The 17,858-nt window shown below is 40.3% G+C and overlaps 1 pseudogene; it reads right to left on the bottom strand.

Moving 5' to 3' along the window:
• LOC110487300 overlaps nucleotides 1-17,858 on the bottom strand; it is a 330,040-nt pseudogene that overhangs the window by 305,896 nt on the left and 6,286 nt on the right.

Below are 17,858 nucleotides of genomic sequence, written 5' to 3'. Positions count from 1 at the left end.
AATGCTTATAATCAAACATTAGGTTCCCTAATACGTAAATAAACTATCAAATTTAAGACGGAGAATCGTCATTGTCTTTACCGGAGAAAAATACCAAAGAACGTGCTCTCTTCCATGAGCTTGGAAACACTACAGCCAAAATGGGAGCCACCTAGAAAAACTACAATTTCTGGCTAATTTTTCCAAAAACCAACCTGAAACTCTTTCTAAAGACTGTTGACATCTAGTGGAAGCCCTAGGAACTGCAATCTGGGAGGACTTGGCCTTATAATAAAAGTGAAAAACATTGAAAATAGGGGTAGTTTTTTTTTGAGGGGGTGGGTTGTTTGTCCTCGGGGTTTTAAACTTTTTTAACAAACAAAAACTAAAAAATTGGGCGTGCAAAATTATTCAGACCCCTTAAGTTAATACTTTGTAGCACATGGATATGTTTATTTTTGAACCATTCCATTGTAGATTTTGCTTTATGTTTTGGATCATTGTCTTGTTGGAAGACAAATCTCCGTCCCAGTCTCAGGTCTTTTGTAGACTCCATCAGGTTCTCTTCCAGAATGGTCCTGTATTTGGCTCCATCCATCTTCCCATCAATTTTAACCATCTTCCCTGTCCCTGCTGAAGAAAAGCAGGCCCAAACCATGATGCTGCCACCACCATGTTTGACAGTGGGGATGGTGTGTTCAGCTGTGTTGCTTTTATGCCAAACATAACGTTTTGCATTGATGCCAAAAAGTTCAATTTTGGTTTCATCTGACCAGAGCACCTTCTTCCACATGTTTGGTGTGTCTCCCAGGTGGCTTGTGGCAAACTTTAAACAACACTTTTTATGGATATCTTTAAGAAATGGCTTTCTTCTTGCCACTCTTCCATAAAGGCCAGATTCGTGCAATATACGACTGATTGTTGCCCTATGGACAGCTGAGTCTCCCACCTCAGCTGTAGATCTCTGCAGTTCATCCAGAGTGATCATGGGCCTCTTGGCTGCATCTCTGATCAGTCTTCTCCTTGTATGAGCTGAAAGTTTAGAGGGACGGCCAGGTCTTGGTAGATTTGCAGTGGTCTGATACTCCTTCCATTTCAATATTGTGCACTTGCACTTGCACAGTGCTCCTTGGGATGTTTAAAGCTTGGGAAATCTTTTTGTATCCAAATCCGGCTTTAAACTTCTTCACAACAGTATCTCGGACCTGCCTGTTGTGTTCCTTGTTCTTCATGATGCTCTCTGCGCTTTTAACGGACCTCTGAGACTATCACAGTGCAGGTGCATTTATACGGAGACTTGATTACACACAGGTGGATTGTATTTATCATCATTAGTCATTTAGGTCAACATTGGATCATTCAGAGATCCTCACTGAACTTGTGGAGAGAGTTTGCTGCACTGAAAGTAAAGGGGCTGAATAATTTTGCACGCCCAATTTTTCAGTTTTTGATTTGTTAAAAAAGTTTGAAATATCCAATAAATGTTGTTCCACTTCATGACTGTGTCCCACTTGTTGTTGATTCTTCACAAAAAAATACAGTTTTATATCTTTATGTTTGAAGCCTGAAATATGGAAAAAGGTCGCAAAGTTCAAGGGGGCCGAATACTTTCGCAAGGCACTGTATCAGTCTCATTCTGAACAGTCGTAACTCTCTTGGATCTGCAGGAACCCCAACCTTTGCTCATCATTCACTACCACACAAATGTGTTTAATTATTTATTTACAAACAAACTAAATAATAACACAGAATACATATACACACTTACATGAGCCAAACATCCCTGGACTGACAAGATATGACGGCTTACTAGACAGAGATGGAGAAAGGGGTGGGGAAAATATAAAGATAGAGAAAAAGGGACATTTATCGTGAACACATTCTAGGACTGTCTTCACATTAATCATATACCCTGCACACAAACCGTTGCCCGTTTTGGAATAGGAAGCAATGAATGTATTTACGTGTTTGAATGCAGTAGTTCGTCATCGATCTCTGTTGAAACCAAACCTTATTTTTTGGTTTCAACAAAGCACATGCTCTGATTGTCCACCAGATGTCACAATGTCCTTCTTCTTAGTTGTCTGGTCTCCAATGGGCAGTTTTTGTTCTGAACTTGTTCTTCTTTTTTCAAAATTAGCTACATAATATCGACAGAAACACAGCAAATGTGTATTCGATAATATATCCTTCAAGGCAATTGTCTTCTCATTAGAAGTGATTGGAAAAATGGCAAGGTGCATCTGGTGTTTGATGATTGTTGGCCTCGGAGTTGAATGTTAGAACATTAGCATGGAGTTTGACTGGGGCCACCGACTCTGTCTGTAGGACAAAAATAACAACTAAAACAACAACAGGCAGCAGGATGCATCATCGGTACCATCAATCAGTATAATGGAACAAAATGCACCCTGTCATTATGCACCCAGGAATTGGGAAATGTAATTAGACATATATATATCCATAATTTACAGTAGTGTCATGACTGTCCTGTGAGGATCAAAATGGGCAGATCAAACTGATGGGGGGAGGGGGGGGATGACAGTAACCAGGCCTCTCTCTCTCCCACAGAGAGGACAGGGGGAGCTGCTGGATGGTCACCCTTCACACACACTCCTGTAGGGGAAACTTTCTCTCTCTCTTCAGTATTGGGATCAGAATGTTTTTGTCTAGAGAGAGACTTTTGCAAGCCAAAAATTTGAACGTCCAAAAAGTGAACTCTAGAACAAATATTTCTAACATCCGAATGTGGGAAATGGTCAATAGGTAGACATGGATAACGAATGTCTATTGTCATAAACAATTGAAAATACAGTGTGTACACTTTCCAAAATACAGTATTTGTCAAGTTTCTATCCAATACGTGCTATAGACAATATGACACATTATGGAAGTATTTTTGTTAAGATAGGAATGTGATTTTAGTTTTCTAATAAGGTCATTGTTTTGAGAATACGTTGCACATTAACCTCTCGAAACTTTTCATTTTTGGAAAAATAACCTTCCCAAAGTAAACGGGCTATTTTTCAGGACCAGATAATAGAATATGCATATAATGGACAGCTTAGGATAGAAAACACTCTAAAGTCTCCAAAACTGTAAAAATATTGTCTGTGAGTATAACAGAACTGATATTGCATGCAAAAGCCTGAGAAAAATCCAATCAGGAAGTGACTCTTATTTAGAAACCTCTGCGTTCCTATGTGTCCCTATTGAGCAGTGAAAGGGATATCAACCAGAATCCTTTTTCTATTGCTTCCCTAATGTGTCTAGTGTCACAAGATATGGTTTCAGGCTTTTATTTTGAAAAATGAGCGTGAGCGACGACATTGCGTCAGTGGTCAGTTGGTGGCTCTCAGAGTGATATGTGCGTAATAGACAAAGAAGCCAACTGACACGGTTGATATATTATCGAATAGATATTAGAAAAACACCTTGAGGATTGATTATAAACAATGTTTGCCATGTTTCTGTCGATATTATGGATCTATTTTGGAATATTTTTCGCCGTTGTCGTGACCGCAATTTCCGGTCGATTTCTCAGCCAAACGTGAAGAACAAACGGAGCTATTTCGGCTACAAAAATAATCTTTATGGAAAAAAGGAACATTTGCTATCTAACTGGGAGTCTCGTGAGTGAAAACATCCGAAGCTCAAAGGTAAATGATTTAATTTGATTGCTTTTCTGATTTTCGTAACCAAGCTGCCTACTGCTAGCTAGGCATAAAGCTATGCTAGGCTAGGCTATCGATAAACTTACACAAATGCTTGTCTTGCTTTGGCTGTAAAGCATAATTTCAAAATCTGAGATGACAGGGTGATTAACAAAAGGCTAAGCTGTGTTTCAATATATTTCACTTGTGATTTCATGAATATGAATATTTTCTAGTAATATTTTTTGTCTGTTGCGTTATGCGAATTAGTGTCAGTTGATGACAATTCTCCCGGATCCGGGAGCGGTAGTTCCAAGAGGATTTATCAAAAGGCTAAGCTTGTGCTTGAATATATTTCTTTCATTTCAATTGCGATTTTCATGAATAGTTAACGTTGCGTTCTGGTAATGGACTTGAGGCTATGATTACGCTCCCGGATACGGGTTTGATAGTCACAAGAAGTTTTAATCAGAAGACATTCATTTACACAATAAATGTTCCTTTTGTTCGATGAAGTCTCTTTATATCCAAAAACCTCTGTTTTGTTAGCGCCGTTTTCTTCATTTATCCACAGGCTCAAACGCAGTCAAAACAATTAGACAAAAAAATCCAAATTGTAGCCGTAAAGTTCATAGAAAACATGTCAAACGATGTTTATATTCAATCCTCGGTTATTTTTTAGCATAAATGATCTATAATATTTCAACCGGACAATAACGTTGTCAATATAAAAGGTAAACAAGAAATGCACATGCGCCTGAAAAAACTCTGAGTCACGTTAGGGTCCTCTCGTTCAGACTGGTCTTACTCCCTCATTTATAAGAATACAAGCCTGAAACGATTTCTAAAGACTGTTGAAATCTAGTGGAAGGCATAGAAACTGCAAATGGAGTCCTAAGTCAATGGATACTGTAATGGCATTGAATAGAAAACTACAAAACCAACAAAAATAACTACTTCCTAAATTGATTTCTCAGGTTTTCGCCTGCTAAATCAGTTCTGTTATACTCACAGACACTATTTTGGAAACTTTAGAGTGTTTTCTATCCAATTCTACCAGTTATATGCATATCATATCTTCTGGCCCCGAGTAGCAGGCCGTTAAATTTGGGCATGCTTTTCATCCAAAATTCCAAATGCTGCCCCCTACCCTAGAGAGGTTAATGAGGCAAGGTCTAGATTTTATTCAAATCCAATTTTAGACAACTAACTTAACATTTCATCTTCCCCAAAACATTCTCTTTGATTTGGATATTTTCCATACAACGTACAATGTATAAACATCAAACATCTACTAGGAAAACTCTTCACGTTACAATGTTTTCATAATAACATAATCTATTAACCTTTAATAACAAAACAAAAATGACATACATTTTCATATTCCACCTATCGTCATGACCACCAGTGTGGTTGACCAAAATCATTGTTCCAAAGTCCCTTTATTTCATGTTTAATGTTCTTAGGCTGGTTCTCCATAGTAACAGGACAAAGGAATTTGTCTGTGGCCTGCGATTTACCAGGGGCGTGAGGGGTCATAAAACCACCACATCTTCAGACCCCTAGGTCTCTCCTCCTCTGTTGGGGTTGATAGATAATCTGTAGGGTTGTGGTCTCCTGTAACCTGACCTGATCAGGACACTCATGACACCAGTTTGTCTTGTCTCGTCAAGCCTACCAGCATTTTTCCCTGTAGTCCTGTTTCTCGGTAGTTCCTGTTTTTTAGTTCTCCCAGTTTTTGATCATTCTGCCTGCCCTGACCCTGAGCTTGCTTGCCGGATTATATCTCTTGACACTGCCCTGGATTACTGACTTCTGCCTGCCCTTGACCTTGACCTGCCCCCTGTTTTGTAAATAAACTTTTGTTATTTCGAACTGTCTGCATCTGGGTCTTATCCTGAGGTCTGATACTCACATGTGAATGATTAAAGAGATGGTTGGGGCTAAAGCATAAAAGGTTGTGAACAATGCTGGATGGGTGTAGACAAAGAAGAGCTCTCCAGTATGTACCAAAACATTCAAGGGCCATTTTCTCAAAAGTGAAGTTACAAGTTTATCAACTTTCAAAGCAAATTACTTTCCCATTGTTCCTCAACTGTAGTGTATGACATATCATTTTCTAACTCTGAGTCTCTACTTTTATCCAATGTAAAAAACATAAGTTCAAATGTTGCTACATTAAACCTAATCGATCCGGTCGGGCACATACTGTATGCTACAGGTCAACAATCAACTCTACTTATTTGATTAGCTTCATACAGTAGCAGATCAATTACAAAAGGAACTAAAATGGGATTTCAAGACAATAGTATCAGAGATTGTTAAGTTTGTTGGTGCTGCACTTCAGGCTACATACTTCAGTTGTTTCTGGGTTTCATTCAGAGTTATTCAACTTCAATATTTTTTTCACTAATGTTCTTTCCCCTGTGGTCAAAGATATGTAGGCAAAACAAGACTGCAGTCACAGAAAGGTTATCTGGGGTTCTAATTATCCTACTGCCTTCTTTCATCTGAACCCTGGACGCTAGATATCACAACTGACATCTCTTTTGCCATCAAAACATCCTCATTCATTAAAGGTCTAACCCAATTTTACAAGGAAGGCCAAAACTCCATCCCACCACAACAGGCTGAAGTTTCAGGAAGTCTATTGAAACAGCTCCTAAATTAAATGCCATTATCATAATTCTCACAATTTCACAGTAATATTCAATAGCGTGGATAGATAAATCACTTTTTTGACTGGATTGGTCCTTTATCACCCCAATAGCACCCTAAGACATAATGGCAGAGTCTCATCCCAACGGAAAAAAGGACATGTGTAGTTATGGAAATGATAATGGCGTATTTTAGCCCCAGTGTCCCGAACAATTACTATGTCACCTTTACAACACCTAATTAAGCCTCCTAGGAATTCCTTAAGCATTTATGTACAGTACTCCAAATCAAACCGCACCGGTTGACAGTGCCTTGGATCTGACTAGAGCGGAAGAGGAGGTGAAAGGACAATTTTATGAAGCCAAGAAAATGCAACGTGGCGGTGCTGGAGACGATCCTATGGGGAGAGTATGTGAAAGTGTATGCAAATAAACCATCTGGATTGTTTGAACTGCCTGGGTGTTGGGGAATAAGAGGTCTCTACTACTGAAATAAGAGTGTGTTCAGTCCCAAATGGCACCCTATTGCCTATATAGTGCACTACTTTTGACCAGAGCCCCATAGGGAATAGGGTGCCATTTGGGATGTAAACTATGTCCATATACTGTACAGTAGAGCTGATACTCTGTAATGAACTCCAGAGTTTGATGTAGTTAATTTAACAGTTGTGTTTGAAATTGATGAACAAATACTTGAAATGGAATTAGACCTGATGATACTGTATGGATGTCCATCACATTTGCTAGGTGCCATGCTGTCACTGCAGTAAGAATATGTTTAAATTCCAGTCTTATTGTCACGCCCTGACTCTTGTCTCTTTTTTGGTTTGGTCAGGGTGTGATTCTATGTTCTGATGTTCTTTGTTTTCTATTGCTTTGTGTTTGGCCGGGTATGGTTCTCAATCAGGGCCAGCTGTCTATCGTTGTCTCTGATTGGGAATCATACTTAGGCCGCATTTCTCCCTATTGGTTTTGTGGTAGTTAACTTTGTTAGAGGCACCATAGCCCTGTTAAGCTTCACGGTCGTTCTGTTGGCGACATTCTAACAAAAAGGAATATGTATGCTCACCACGCTGCACCTTGGTCCGCTTCTTATGACGTCCGTGACACTTATAGATTAATAGACCTGTAATACATATTACAACACAGCATTACATCCTCACACAACTATAAATCGAGAAGGTAACAATCTTCAGAGTTTGAAAAATATGCATGAAATACACTGTACTGGCAACAGCATGTATTCTCATATAGCATACCGTAACGCTAAACATGTAAGGAGAAAATCTCATGTTGTTAGTAGTATGTCCTCGCCAAATAAAACAATTATCTCAGGAGATGAACTTCACACGCTAATGGAGCCCACTTTCCTATAAACCAATACCAATTCCCTCTCGCATTGCAGTGACGTATTACCCACCACCGTCCCTCAATGGATCTTAATGGGGCACACATCTGCACTACCACAGTTAAATTACAAATGATAGCAGCCGTTCAAACGGAGCTGCAACTGCTTTGGTTCACAATGTCACCAAATGTGTAATCTCTGGTGGGGAGGAGTGGTGGCTGCTGAGCTCAGTCATCTATTCCGCTCGGTTGGATACGCTCTGCAAACTCGTCAACAACAACCTCTTTCTAGACCCCGCCACCTTTTATAGGTGTAGTTTAGTGGTGTGTAAAGACATTTTTAAAAAGGTTCATGTTATGGTGGAATAATGTGTGTGGATGTGTAAGTATATTGCTTCTACATGTCTAGACTGTGAAAAAACGTAGTGATTCACACGGCAAATTAATAATACCTAAGTAAGTACTTAGTCTTGGTATGTCTGCATTGTTATCCAATTAGGAATGCTCTGTGAAGTGCTATGAGGTAAATGCAGAGACAATGACACTATTAGTTCACTGCTAAAGGCAATATGGGCAGTTATTAGTCCATTGTGAAAGGCAATATGGAGGTCTGCATTGTCATGACAGTGTGTTTCAAATTAAAGTCTGTTAAAGGTATCCTGAGAAGACCTGCTGGGTCCAGTGAACTGCAAGGGGAGCCGACCTTGAGTTGAGAAATGCACCTCAGTGGAGGGTGAGAAGGAGCAGCCATTTTGGCTCTGGCTCAGTAACACCTTGCAGGGTCGCATCCAGATCAAAGATGGGTGGGGGAGGGGAAGCACTGCGGTGGTGGTTGAGGCCATTTTGGATTAGATCTGCACATACTGTTTGTAAATTAATGGACAGGAGTCTGTTTTTAATGTGGAGGAACCAATTCGGGGTCTGACTCCACAGCACCTTGCTGGTCGCATCATGACAAAGTGGGCCTATGCACTGCAGTGGTGGAAACTGGGGAGGCCATTTTGACTCAAGATGAACATCCCCTTCGAGTATCAGTTTATGCGGAGGAGTGAAACTGCTGACGTAAGGAAGCCATTTTGTCATACAGTGTGTTCCATTGCAGAGTCTGCACCACATAATACAATACAACCACAGTTGGATACTAAACTTTTACTTCCTGGCTACAGGTCTGGGAACACACATAAGGGGCAGATGCTGCTTCTGCCTACACAACACAGGCTCTTAAATAAGAAAAATGGTTTACTGCTCTCTCTCTCCCTCTGTATTACAGTACATCTATTTAAGAATTGTTGATGTCAGAAGCGGGAGGTTTTAGAATGAAGAATCAGTATTGAGCAGCAGAAAGGTGTCAGCCACGGATTACAATGACAAGAGATCCTGTAAGCGAAAGCACTCTGGGATTTATAAATTCACTGACTCCTACTAGACAAGGATTGATTTAAACCAGGTTATCTGAAGGAGACTCCAACGACAAGAGCTGAAACCCATCCACAGAAAGGCAATATCCCACATATTACTATTATTACCACAGAATTGGAAATGCTAATTCATTTTTGTAAAGTAAATTTAATACAAAAGAAGACAGAAAAACCTAAAATCTTGAGAATGTATTTTTTCCTATTATGTTCTCGCTCTGCATACTTTATTGAGACGGTGTTGGAGGAATTCTAAATTCCTCTCTATTATTTCCCAATCAGAATTCATTACTCTGTCAATGCATTTTAAAGGGATTGTAAGACCCAATATTGTTATAAGAATGGACACAGCCCCGGTCTTAAAAGTCAGGTAACAGCGTTTAATTCAAGAGAGTACTGGTACATACACATTTTTCCACAGGTTATAAACTGAAAATGACGTCAGCGTTTTCTAAATGTTCTATCTCTTTCATGACACCGGTAGAGAGGCCCTATAGTTCTCGAGCCTTCCCTCCTCGCCTGAAGCCAAGGTCAGTCAGTATAAATCAGCATTCTAGACAGTCTGGAGATAGTTCATTCATTTGTACAAAGGAACAGACCGTCATTGTTACTAAACTCCTGACTATATTATATACAATTGGGAATGGGAGCAAGAGAGAAAATTCATATATGTACAGTTTATAATAGCATTTGGACTAGTCAGTCCTGATTGAAATGTATACATATTTAGTCATCATTGATAAAAAATTCCCTTAACAAACGGATGTCCCCCGTTGCATTTGGGCTAACGTTCAGCAATGATACGATTCTGTGAAGAAAATAATTTACGGCATACATTTGCATCCTTAGGGCGGATTAAGACAAGCAATGTTTCCATATAGAAGGACTGGAGGGACTGTGTGGCTTGTTCAAAGATGCTGTTTCCTACCATTTCCTGATTTGTGTCATTCTGCTGGCAAGCTAAGTGCCAACAGCCAACATTCGGACAAATATTTATTTGTGGCCTGTGTGTTTTGAAAAGCAAAAACAATGGCAAGTGACAAATGTTGGAGAAGCCTAATCGACAAGGTTAATGAGGTAGAAAGTGTCAAGAGAACAACCATATATGTGATTTTTATGATATAACACATTAGCGAGTAGCAACACTTTACCTCTCCCTGAGCCTCCTCGCAACACAACTTAGTTCTGCCACTAAAGTTATGTGCCCATTTTTCTCGACAGTCAGAGTGATATTTTCTCATTTCCCAGCCTGCCTCTCTCATCCAGACGGATAATACCTTCAAATCCTAAGACCCTGACAGACTGACGCGGGTTTATCCAGATGTGGGCCGCACCTGTTCAGTATGATCCCTGTGAAACCAGGATAGTTTGGCTTCTCCCTCTGACATTTTCACATGCCCTTGAAGTGTATGGTTTGCTCTGGGCCGCACTCAACTCCTGTTCATGACTTTATCTGAATAACTTAGAGAGGATGATAGGAGGGGGGAAGGGAGGATAAGGGTCAATCTATCACTCTACTCAGGATGAGAGAAAAGGTACAAGGTACATTTCAGGCTGTTCCCTCTTTCATTATTCAGCCCCCATTACTTTAATTTGCTCCCCATCCAAAATGCTCCCTGCTGTTTCTTAAAATCACTATTCTTATACTTCCATGTCACCTTGCTCTCTAAGTAAGTGTACGGCACAGTTGAACAACATATTGTATCCTGTTGTTTTTCAGAGGATATTTCCTTCCCACAATGACCTGCATCACGCAAACTAGTATACTACGAAGTAGGCTGGACTGTGACATATTGGCAACATGATCTACAATGTTTGTGTCATACTCAATACAATACTAAACATACGAGTACATGGAATATGCCAAATTAAAAGGGTGATGTTGCTATATTGTATTTTGTACGGCAGATTACTACTAAACAATAGATTTGTATTTAAAGCTGGAATACTCAGTGAAACTGCCATTTCCATTTGCAATATTACAAGAACAAAGAAGTTACTTCAAACAATGAATACTGTTTTGTTTTTCTCTGATGTCATTGCAAGCACAATAGAACAGCAGAGTATGTACTGTGATTTATTTTTACTGCGATGCTGGATGTTCCTCTCCTCAGTTACTTCAACTAAACAAAAGCAATAACACATGTGCTGGGAGGAACAGTGGCACTGTTTCACCTCATGGGGAGTTCAGCTTTACAATAAGCTTGGGACTACATCTTTTTATATATAGACATATTGGTTTATGTCTCCGTGGTGGCACGATGAACATGTTAAAACCCCTACAGACATGTTATGAATGCACATGCAGTGGTTAACGTTTTCAACCATCCTGCCATGGAACTCCAATGGGACTTCCTAACACATAGTGAATGAACTAACAGCAACAGCATTATACCACAACTGAAAAAGGTCTCTGTCAACTTCAGTCACCTATTAGCATTTGTCAAGCGGTAGAGTAATTCAACTTAACACATTATGCCAAAGACAACAAAAATGCCACGAGGACGTAATTAGTGATATTTTCTTTTGAAAAACGAGATTGTGCCACTACTCTTCAGGACATTTGGTAGATTTTCTCTGAGAGTGGATAGGTGGAAACCGCATAAGGACGAGACACTTAGTTTCACAACTGTTTATGATTTTTTGAGCTCCTGGGCAAGTTTTGATCTTTAGGGGAATATGTGGGGGTGTGGACAAAGTACCCAATTATCATACTATAGTAAAAGTAACGGCTGTCAAAAATAGAAAAGTAAAGTACAGATACTGAGATACACACTCTGACTTCTGTCTGCGGCGGAGGAGAGGAGGGGGATTCAAAAGGCAGGGACAGGGAGAAACAAGAGAGGGAGTGGGAGAAGTGAAACAAACAAACACACAGACACACACACTCACCTCCCCTGCATACACACTGTACACCACTCATATGACTTGACAGACAAATACCAATAAACTGACAGCTCCTCCACATAAAGTTTATGACGCCTCTGAAACATCAAAGCCTTCAGGTGAGTGGATAGGAGTTCTAAATACACCCTGTGGACGTGTGGTCTTCACCAACAGCAAGGAGGGCTACTCATAAGACAACCCAATGCCCAATAACCCAGTATCTGTGAGAAGGTAGCCTGACGTAGCCTTGCAACTGGGGCTTGGAATGCAATACAGAAGCTGCCCATCCTAAAAAGACAAAAGGATGTCATACATACAGTCAGGTACAACATATTTGACGAAGATGAGCAAAAAAGACTATAAAATAAATAATAAAAATACTGAGCTATTAAAAAAAATAAGGAAATGATTTGGTGCATGGCCAAAGAGATCTATTTTCATGACCATAGCACAGGTTCCAATTCAGGTGCCAATGCCATTTAGCCATCTCTAGGCATTTACATTTGTTGGTTGACATGAAAATAAAGCTCTTTGGCCACGTACACAAGTAGTGGGTTTGGTGTCTAAAGAAATATGCATATGAAGAGAAGAACCACATACTGACTGTAAAATATGGTGGTGGATCGTTGATGTTATGGGGATATTTGGCATCCACTGGTCCTAGGGTCCTTGTTAATGGTCAACGCATAATGAACTTTACCCAGTACCAGGAACTTTTTGTCAAAAGCATGGTTGCCTCTGCCAGGAGGCTGAAACCGGGCCACAAGTGGATTTTCCAGCAAGACAATAACCCCAAGTACACAATAAAATCACAAATAAATTGTTAATTGACCACAAAAATCAACATTTTGCAATAGCCATCTCAGTCTCCAGTATCACAACAGACTATCATTGAGAGTCCCATAGGGTGGAACACAATTGGCCCAGCATCGTCCGGGTTTGACCGTCTTTGTAACAAAATATTTTTTCTTAACTGACTTGACTAGTTAAATACAAATAAAAATAAATAAAAAATAAAAAGGCCGGGACATGATGAAAAACCAAAAGGATGTCACACCTCCACCATATCACCAAAGGAACACAGTTGTATGGTAAGAGAGGCCTAACAACGACAGAAAGTTGCATTTCTTACACACGCTACAATCTGTTTCCTTGTTGTTGGCACATTGGCTGCTCACTCCACACTCTATTTAACAGCACACCTCCATCCATCTGCTGTTGTGACAATTAATATCCATTACTATTGTAGCTCCCCCCTGATTGTGCTCTCCGTCTCTCCTCACTGTATCCATAATTTCCCTTTGATTTCAGTCCTCTGTTCTCTCTTTGTTGTGCCAGTAAATGCCAAATCTGCATCGCCATGCATCCTATTGAGTTTTAGTTCCACCAGGCCTGTGCTTTCTAGTTGAGTCTAGTTTAAGTTTTGTGTTTGTGTGTATGCATGCATACCAGGCCTGTGCTTTAGCTCTGTATGTTTTCGAACAGGTGTGTGTGTGTGTTTGTCTTGTGTGTGTGTGTGTGTGTGGGTGGGTGTGCGTCGGCATCCCTAGAAGATACATTCTCCAGCTTTAACCTCACCAGGAAGACCCTCCTCCACAACACCTTCTCCAGCTTTATCCTCACCAGGAATACCCCCCTCCGCAACACCATTTAGTTATAGTCTATTGTATTTTAATCTATTGGGCTCTGAGCCATCATTCCCACACTTGTCTAATGACACTAATCCTGCTATCTGCAACAGGCAACAAACCTAACGCAGAAAAGGGGCCAATCAAATCAAACATACGCTATGTAGGGCAAGTGAGTAAGAGACTGGAGAAGTCACAAATAAACCTGAGATACACTGATGCTTTATTCTAGCGGCGCTGTCTGGCAATACAGATTATTTCCCCCAGTGGAAGGAATTACAAATAACCCAAATGGGGCTTAGGCGGTGTGTAGGGTTGCCTGCAATGTAATTGTGGTGCTGGGTGACCAGGCTGCAAATTGTGTATGCAGGTGATTGACTCCAAACGCATTGGTTTTGATATATTTAATTACACTTGCTGGAAACTGTGAGCTTGTTTGACTGTGTGAAGAAATGTGACTTGTTTCTGTTGATACATCCGAAGTGAAACGTTTTTGCTCACTTTTTTCAAAGGTTGAAAGGAAGTGTGAATAAATGCATCTCCAACATGTCAACTATCTGATTTGGTTGTTGTACAGAATGCGGTAGACTGACGTTCTTCATCTGACATTGTGCGTCTGAGTGGGAGACTACAGGGGGCTGACAGGAACATTATTTGGGGAAAACAAAGTTATGTCAGACACCTGGGGTTCTCCTCTTGACATACCCAAAACCAATTGATTACAACACCAGAAACCTGAATAAGGGTATTAAACACAGAGACTGGTGCTGAGGGAAATAAGGTTGAACTTAAACAGGATAGATATTGTTAGGCTTCGTCATAGATTGGCAATAGATACATGGACATAAACTGGATCTTTTTGTACAATCAATGTTCATTGTTTTTCTGTGATAATGTCATTTTATCTACACTAGCAGCTTAGGTGAATTGTCTGCTCTCATAAACACTTCTAACTACATCATGAAACCAAAATCAAAACCACATATCCCCAAGTGACCACAGTAACTGCAGTGTGAACTCAATACTTGAACTCAACGGTCCCACCAAGTTAACGTTTTGATGAACATATATTTTACACAATCCATTAGGGACCCAAAGCCTTGTCTCGCAGGTCCAACGTGGTGTGTGAGCCGAGATGCAATATGTTAAGAATGGAAAACGAGTCGAGGAGACTTGTGTTTTTTAAAAGGTTCATCTTCACATCTCCCTTGAGACTTGCAGCTCAATTTCCAGCCCACTTTCCAGCTCACACTCTCAAACACCTAGATGCCCTGAACGCAGCTCACTCTCCAGATCCCAATCACCTGAATTCTGATCACCTGTTCACACACCTGTATGTCATTATCACACAGTATTTAGTTCAGTTCTTTGCACCCCCCATCGCTGTGAGGTATTGTTTGTTTTGTGACACACGTCTTTCAGAACATTGGGTGTCCCATTGATTTACTCCTCCCGTGTACAATAGTTTATGCCTGCCTCACTAACGACACATTTTTGCCTTTCCCTGCCTGTACTTTAGCCTACTGGACTTCCTGTTATCTAGTTATTGCCTGAACTCCCGGACTACGTTACTAGCCTTTTCCCTGCCTGTACTGTTGCCTTTGGACCCCCTGTGTATGACCTTCTGCCAGCCCCTGGACCCAGCTACCTGCCTCCTCCTGTGTTCCTTTTTAACAAACACCTAATGCGCCCTGCGCTTGAAACCAGCTCTCTCTCCCCTCGTGTTCATTAGATATTTGACAAATCTTACCATAACTCTATCCTCCTGATTCCTGCTTACAAGCAAAAAAACTAAAGCAGGAAGTACCAGTGACTTGCTCAGTTTGGAAGTGGTCAGATGACGCAGATGCTAAGCTACAGGAATGTTTTTCTAGCACAGACTGGAAAATGTTCCGGGATTCTTCCGATGGAATTGAGGAGTGCTCCACATAAATCACTGGCTTTATCAATAAGTGCATCGATGACGTCGTCCCCACAGTGACTGTACGTACATACCCCAACCAGAAGCCATGGTTTAAAGGCAACATCCACACTGAGCTAAAGGGTAGACCTGCCGCTTTCAAAGAGTGGGACTAACCCGGACGCTTATAAGAATTCCCACTATGCCCTTTGGTGAACCATTAAACAGGCAAAGCATCAATGCAGGACTAAGACTGAATTGTACAACACCGGCTCTGACGCTCGTCGGATGTGGCAGTGCTTGCAAACCATTACGGACTACAAAGGGAAGCACAGCTGGGAGCTACTCAGTGACATGAGCCTACCAGACGAGCTAAATGGCTATGCTCACTTCGAGGCAAGCAACACTGAGGCATTCATGAGCGCATCAGCTGTTCTGGACAACTATGTGATCACGCTCTCCTTAGCCAATGTCAGTCAGACCTTTAACCTGACTAGGAAATGTGTTCCGCTAGCAGAATTGCAAATTTTTATTTAACTTTAATCAAATCAGAAGTGCAATACAGCAAATGAAAGCAAAACCTCTTGTTTGGGAAAGCAAACCATGCGACTATCGATCAGTAGACAAAACATTACGAACAGTTACCAGCCAAGTAAATTAGTCACAAGTTAGAAATGGCAATAAAATTCATCATACTAAAGGTTGACGAAACAAATTGTCTTTGTTCGATATAATCCATTTTTATAGCCTAACACAAAACATTTTGTAAACGGCTTGCGTCATAAATTCAGTGTCCTTCAACTTTGGATGTAACATTCAATTTAATTACTCACTCAAAACGGACGTTTATCGAGTCATGTTAAGTTTGATGGTTTGATGAACTTCATGATTCTTTTCCCGGGACATATTGACTGAAAGGAACTGATTTGAACACACCAAACTATGACCTCATTGCGCACCAATGATATGACCAGTTCTTCATTGATTGACTGTATTTCGGACCAATTACCACTGATTGACTTGAAATCTAGCTTGACAGATAGCCAATGAGCTGAGGTAAACGACAACATGTAATGGTTCTATCCAGGAAGGCTAGCCTTTGTGGGAAACTTGAGCGTAAAGACACAATCATTCGCCATTGAAAATTCTACTAGAAGCAGCCACGCTGGCTACGCGCCACATTTCTGTTTTGAGAGAATTTTCAGAGAAGAATTATGGCGAGTAAAACATTAAAATCAAAGACAAAATATACAGATCTTCACGATATTATTGAAGAAATTGATCGAGATAGTGACAGTGAATTACTACAAGATGATTCAGACAGTGAATTATTTTGACTCTAAATCTGAGATGTTCCTGTATGGAGAAGATTCTGAGAGAATCATTTGAGTTGTTTGAGAGAAATGTTTATTGGCAGGTCTTCAACCAAGCTCTCAATGAAATTACAGCGAGCTATGGATGAGTTCACTTCCTACGCCTTCCACTAGATGTCAGCAGTCAATAGAACTTTGTCTGATGACTAATGTGAAGGGGGGTCGAATGACACAGGAAATAGTCGCCACTGCCACGAGTTGACCATGCATTCACCAGGCGCGTTCACAAGGGAAGGACCTGCGTTCCACTGCTCATTTGAAGTCATTCTAATTCTCCGGTTGGAACGTTATTCAAGATATATGTAAACAAGATTCTAAAGATTGATTCAGTACATCGTTTGACATGTTTCTACTGACTGTTATGGAACTTCGTCACGTTATAGTGGACGTGCTTTGTGACTTTGGAATTGTATACCAAACGCGCTAACCAAAGTAGCTAATTGGACATAAATAACGGACATTTTCGAACAAATCAAGCATTTATTGTGGACCTGGGATTCCTAGGACTGCATTCTGATGAAGTTCATCAAAGGTAAGGAAACATTTATCATGTATTCTCTGGTTTCTGTTGACTCCAACATGGCGGCTAATTTGGCTTCTGTTCTGAGCGCCTTCTCAGATTATTGCATGTGTTGCTTTTTCCGTAAACTTTTTTTGAAATCTGACATAGCGGTTGCATTAAGGAGAGGTACATCTATAATTCCATGTCTATAACTTGTATTATCATCTACATTTATGATTAATATTTCTGTTGAAGCGATGTGGCTATGCAAAATCACTTGATGTTTTTAGAACTAGTGAATCTAAATAACCAATGTAAACTCATTTCTTTATATATATGACCTTTATCAAACAAAACATGCATGTATTGTGTAACATGAAGTCCTATGAGTGTCATCTGATGAAGACAATTCAAGGTTAGTGATTAATTTTATCTTTATTTCTGGTTTTTGTGAATGGTGTATTTCTGTGGAAAATGGCTGTGCTTATTGTGGTTTGGTGGAGACCTAACAATCGTTT

This window comes from Oncorhynchus mykiss, chromosome 13 (assembly GCF_013265735.2).
Source record: "Oncorhynchus mykiss isolate Arlee chromosome 13, USDA_OmykA_1.1, whole genome shotgun sequence".
Taxonomy (NCBI): Eukaryota; Metazoa; Chordata; class Actinopteri; order Salmoniformes; family Salmonidae; genus Oncorhynchus; species Oncorhynchus mykiss.
Note: the sequence above shows the minus strand (reverse complement) of the source record. Positions and strands in the feature narration are given on the sequence as shown.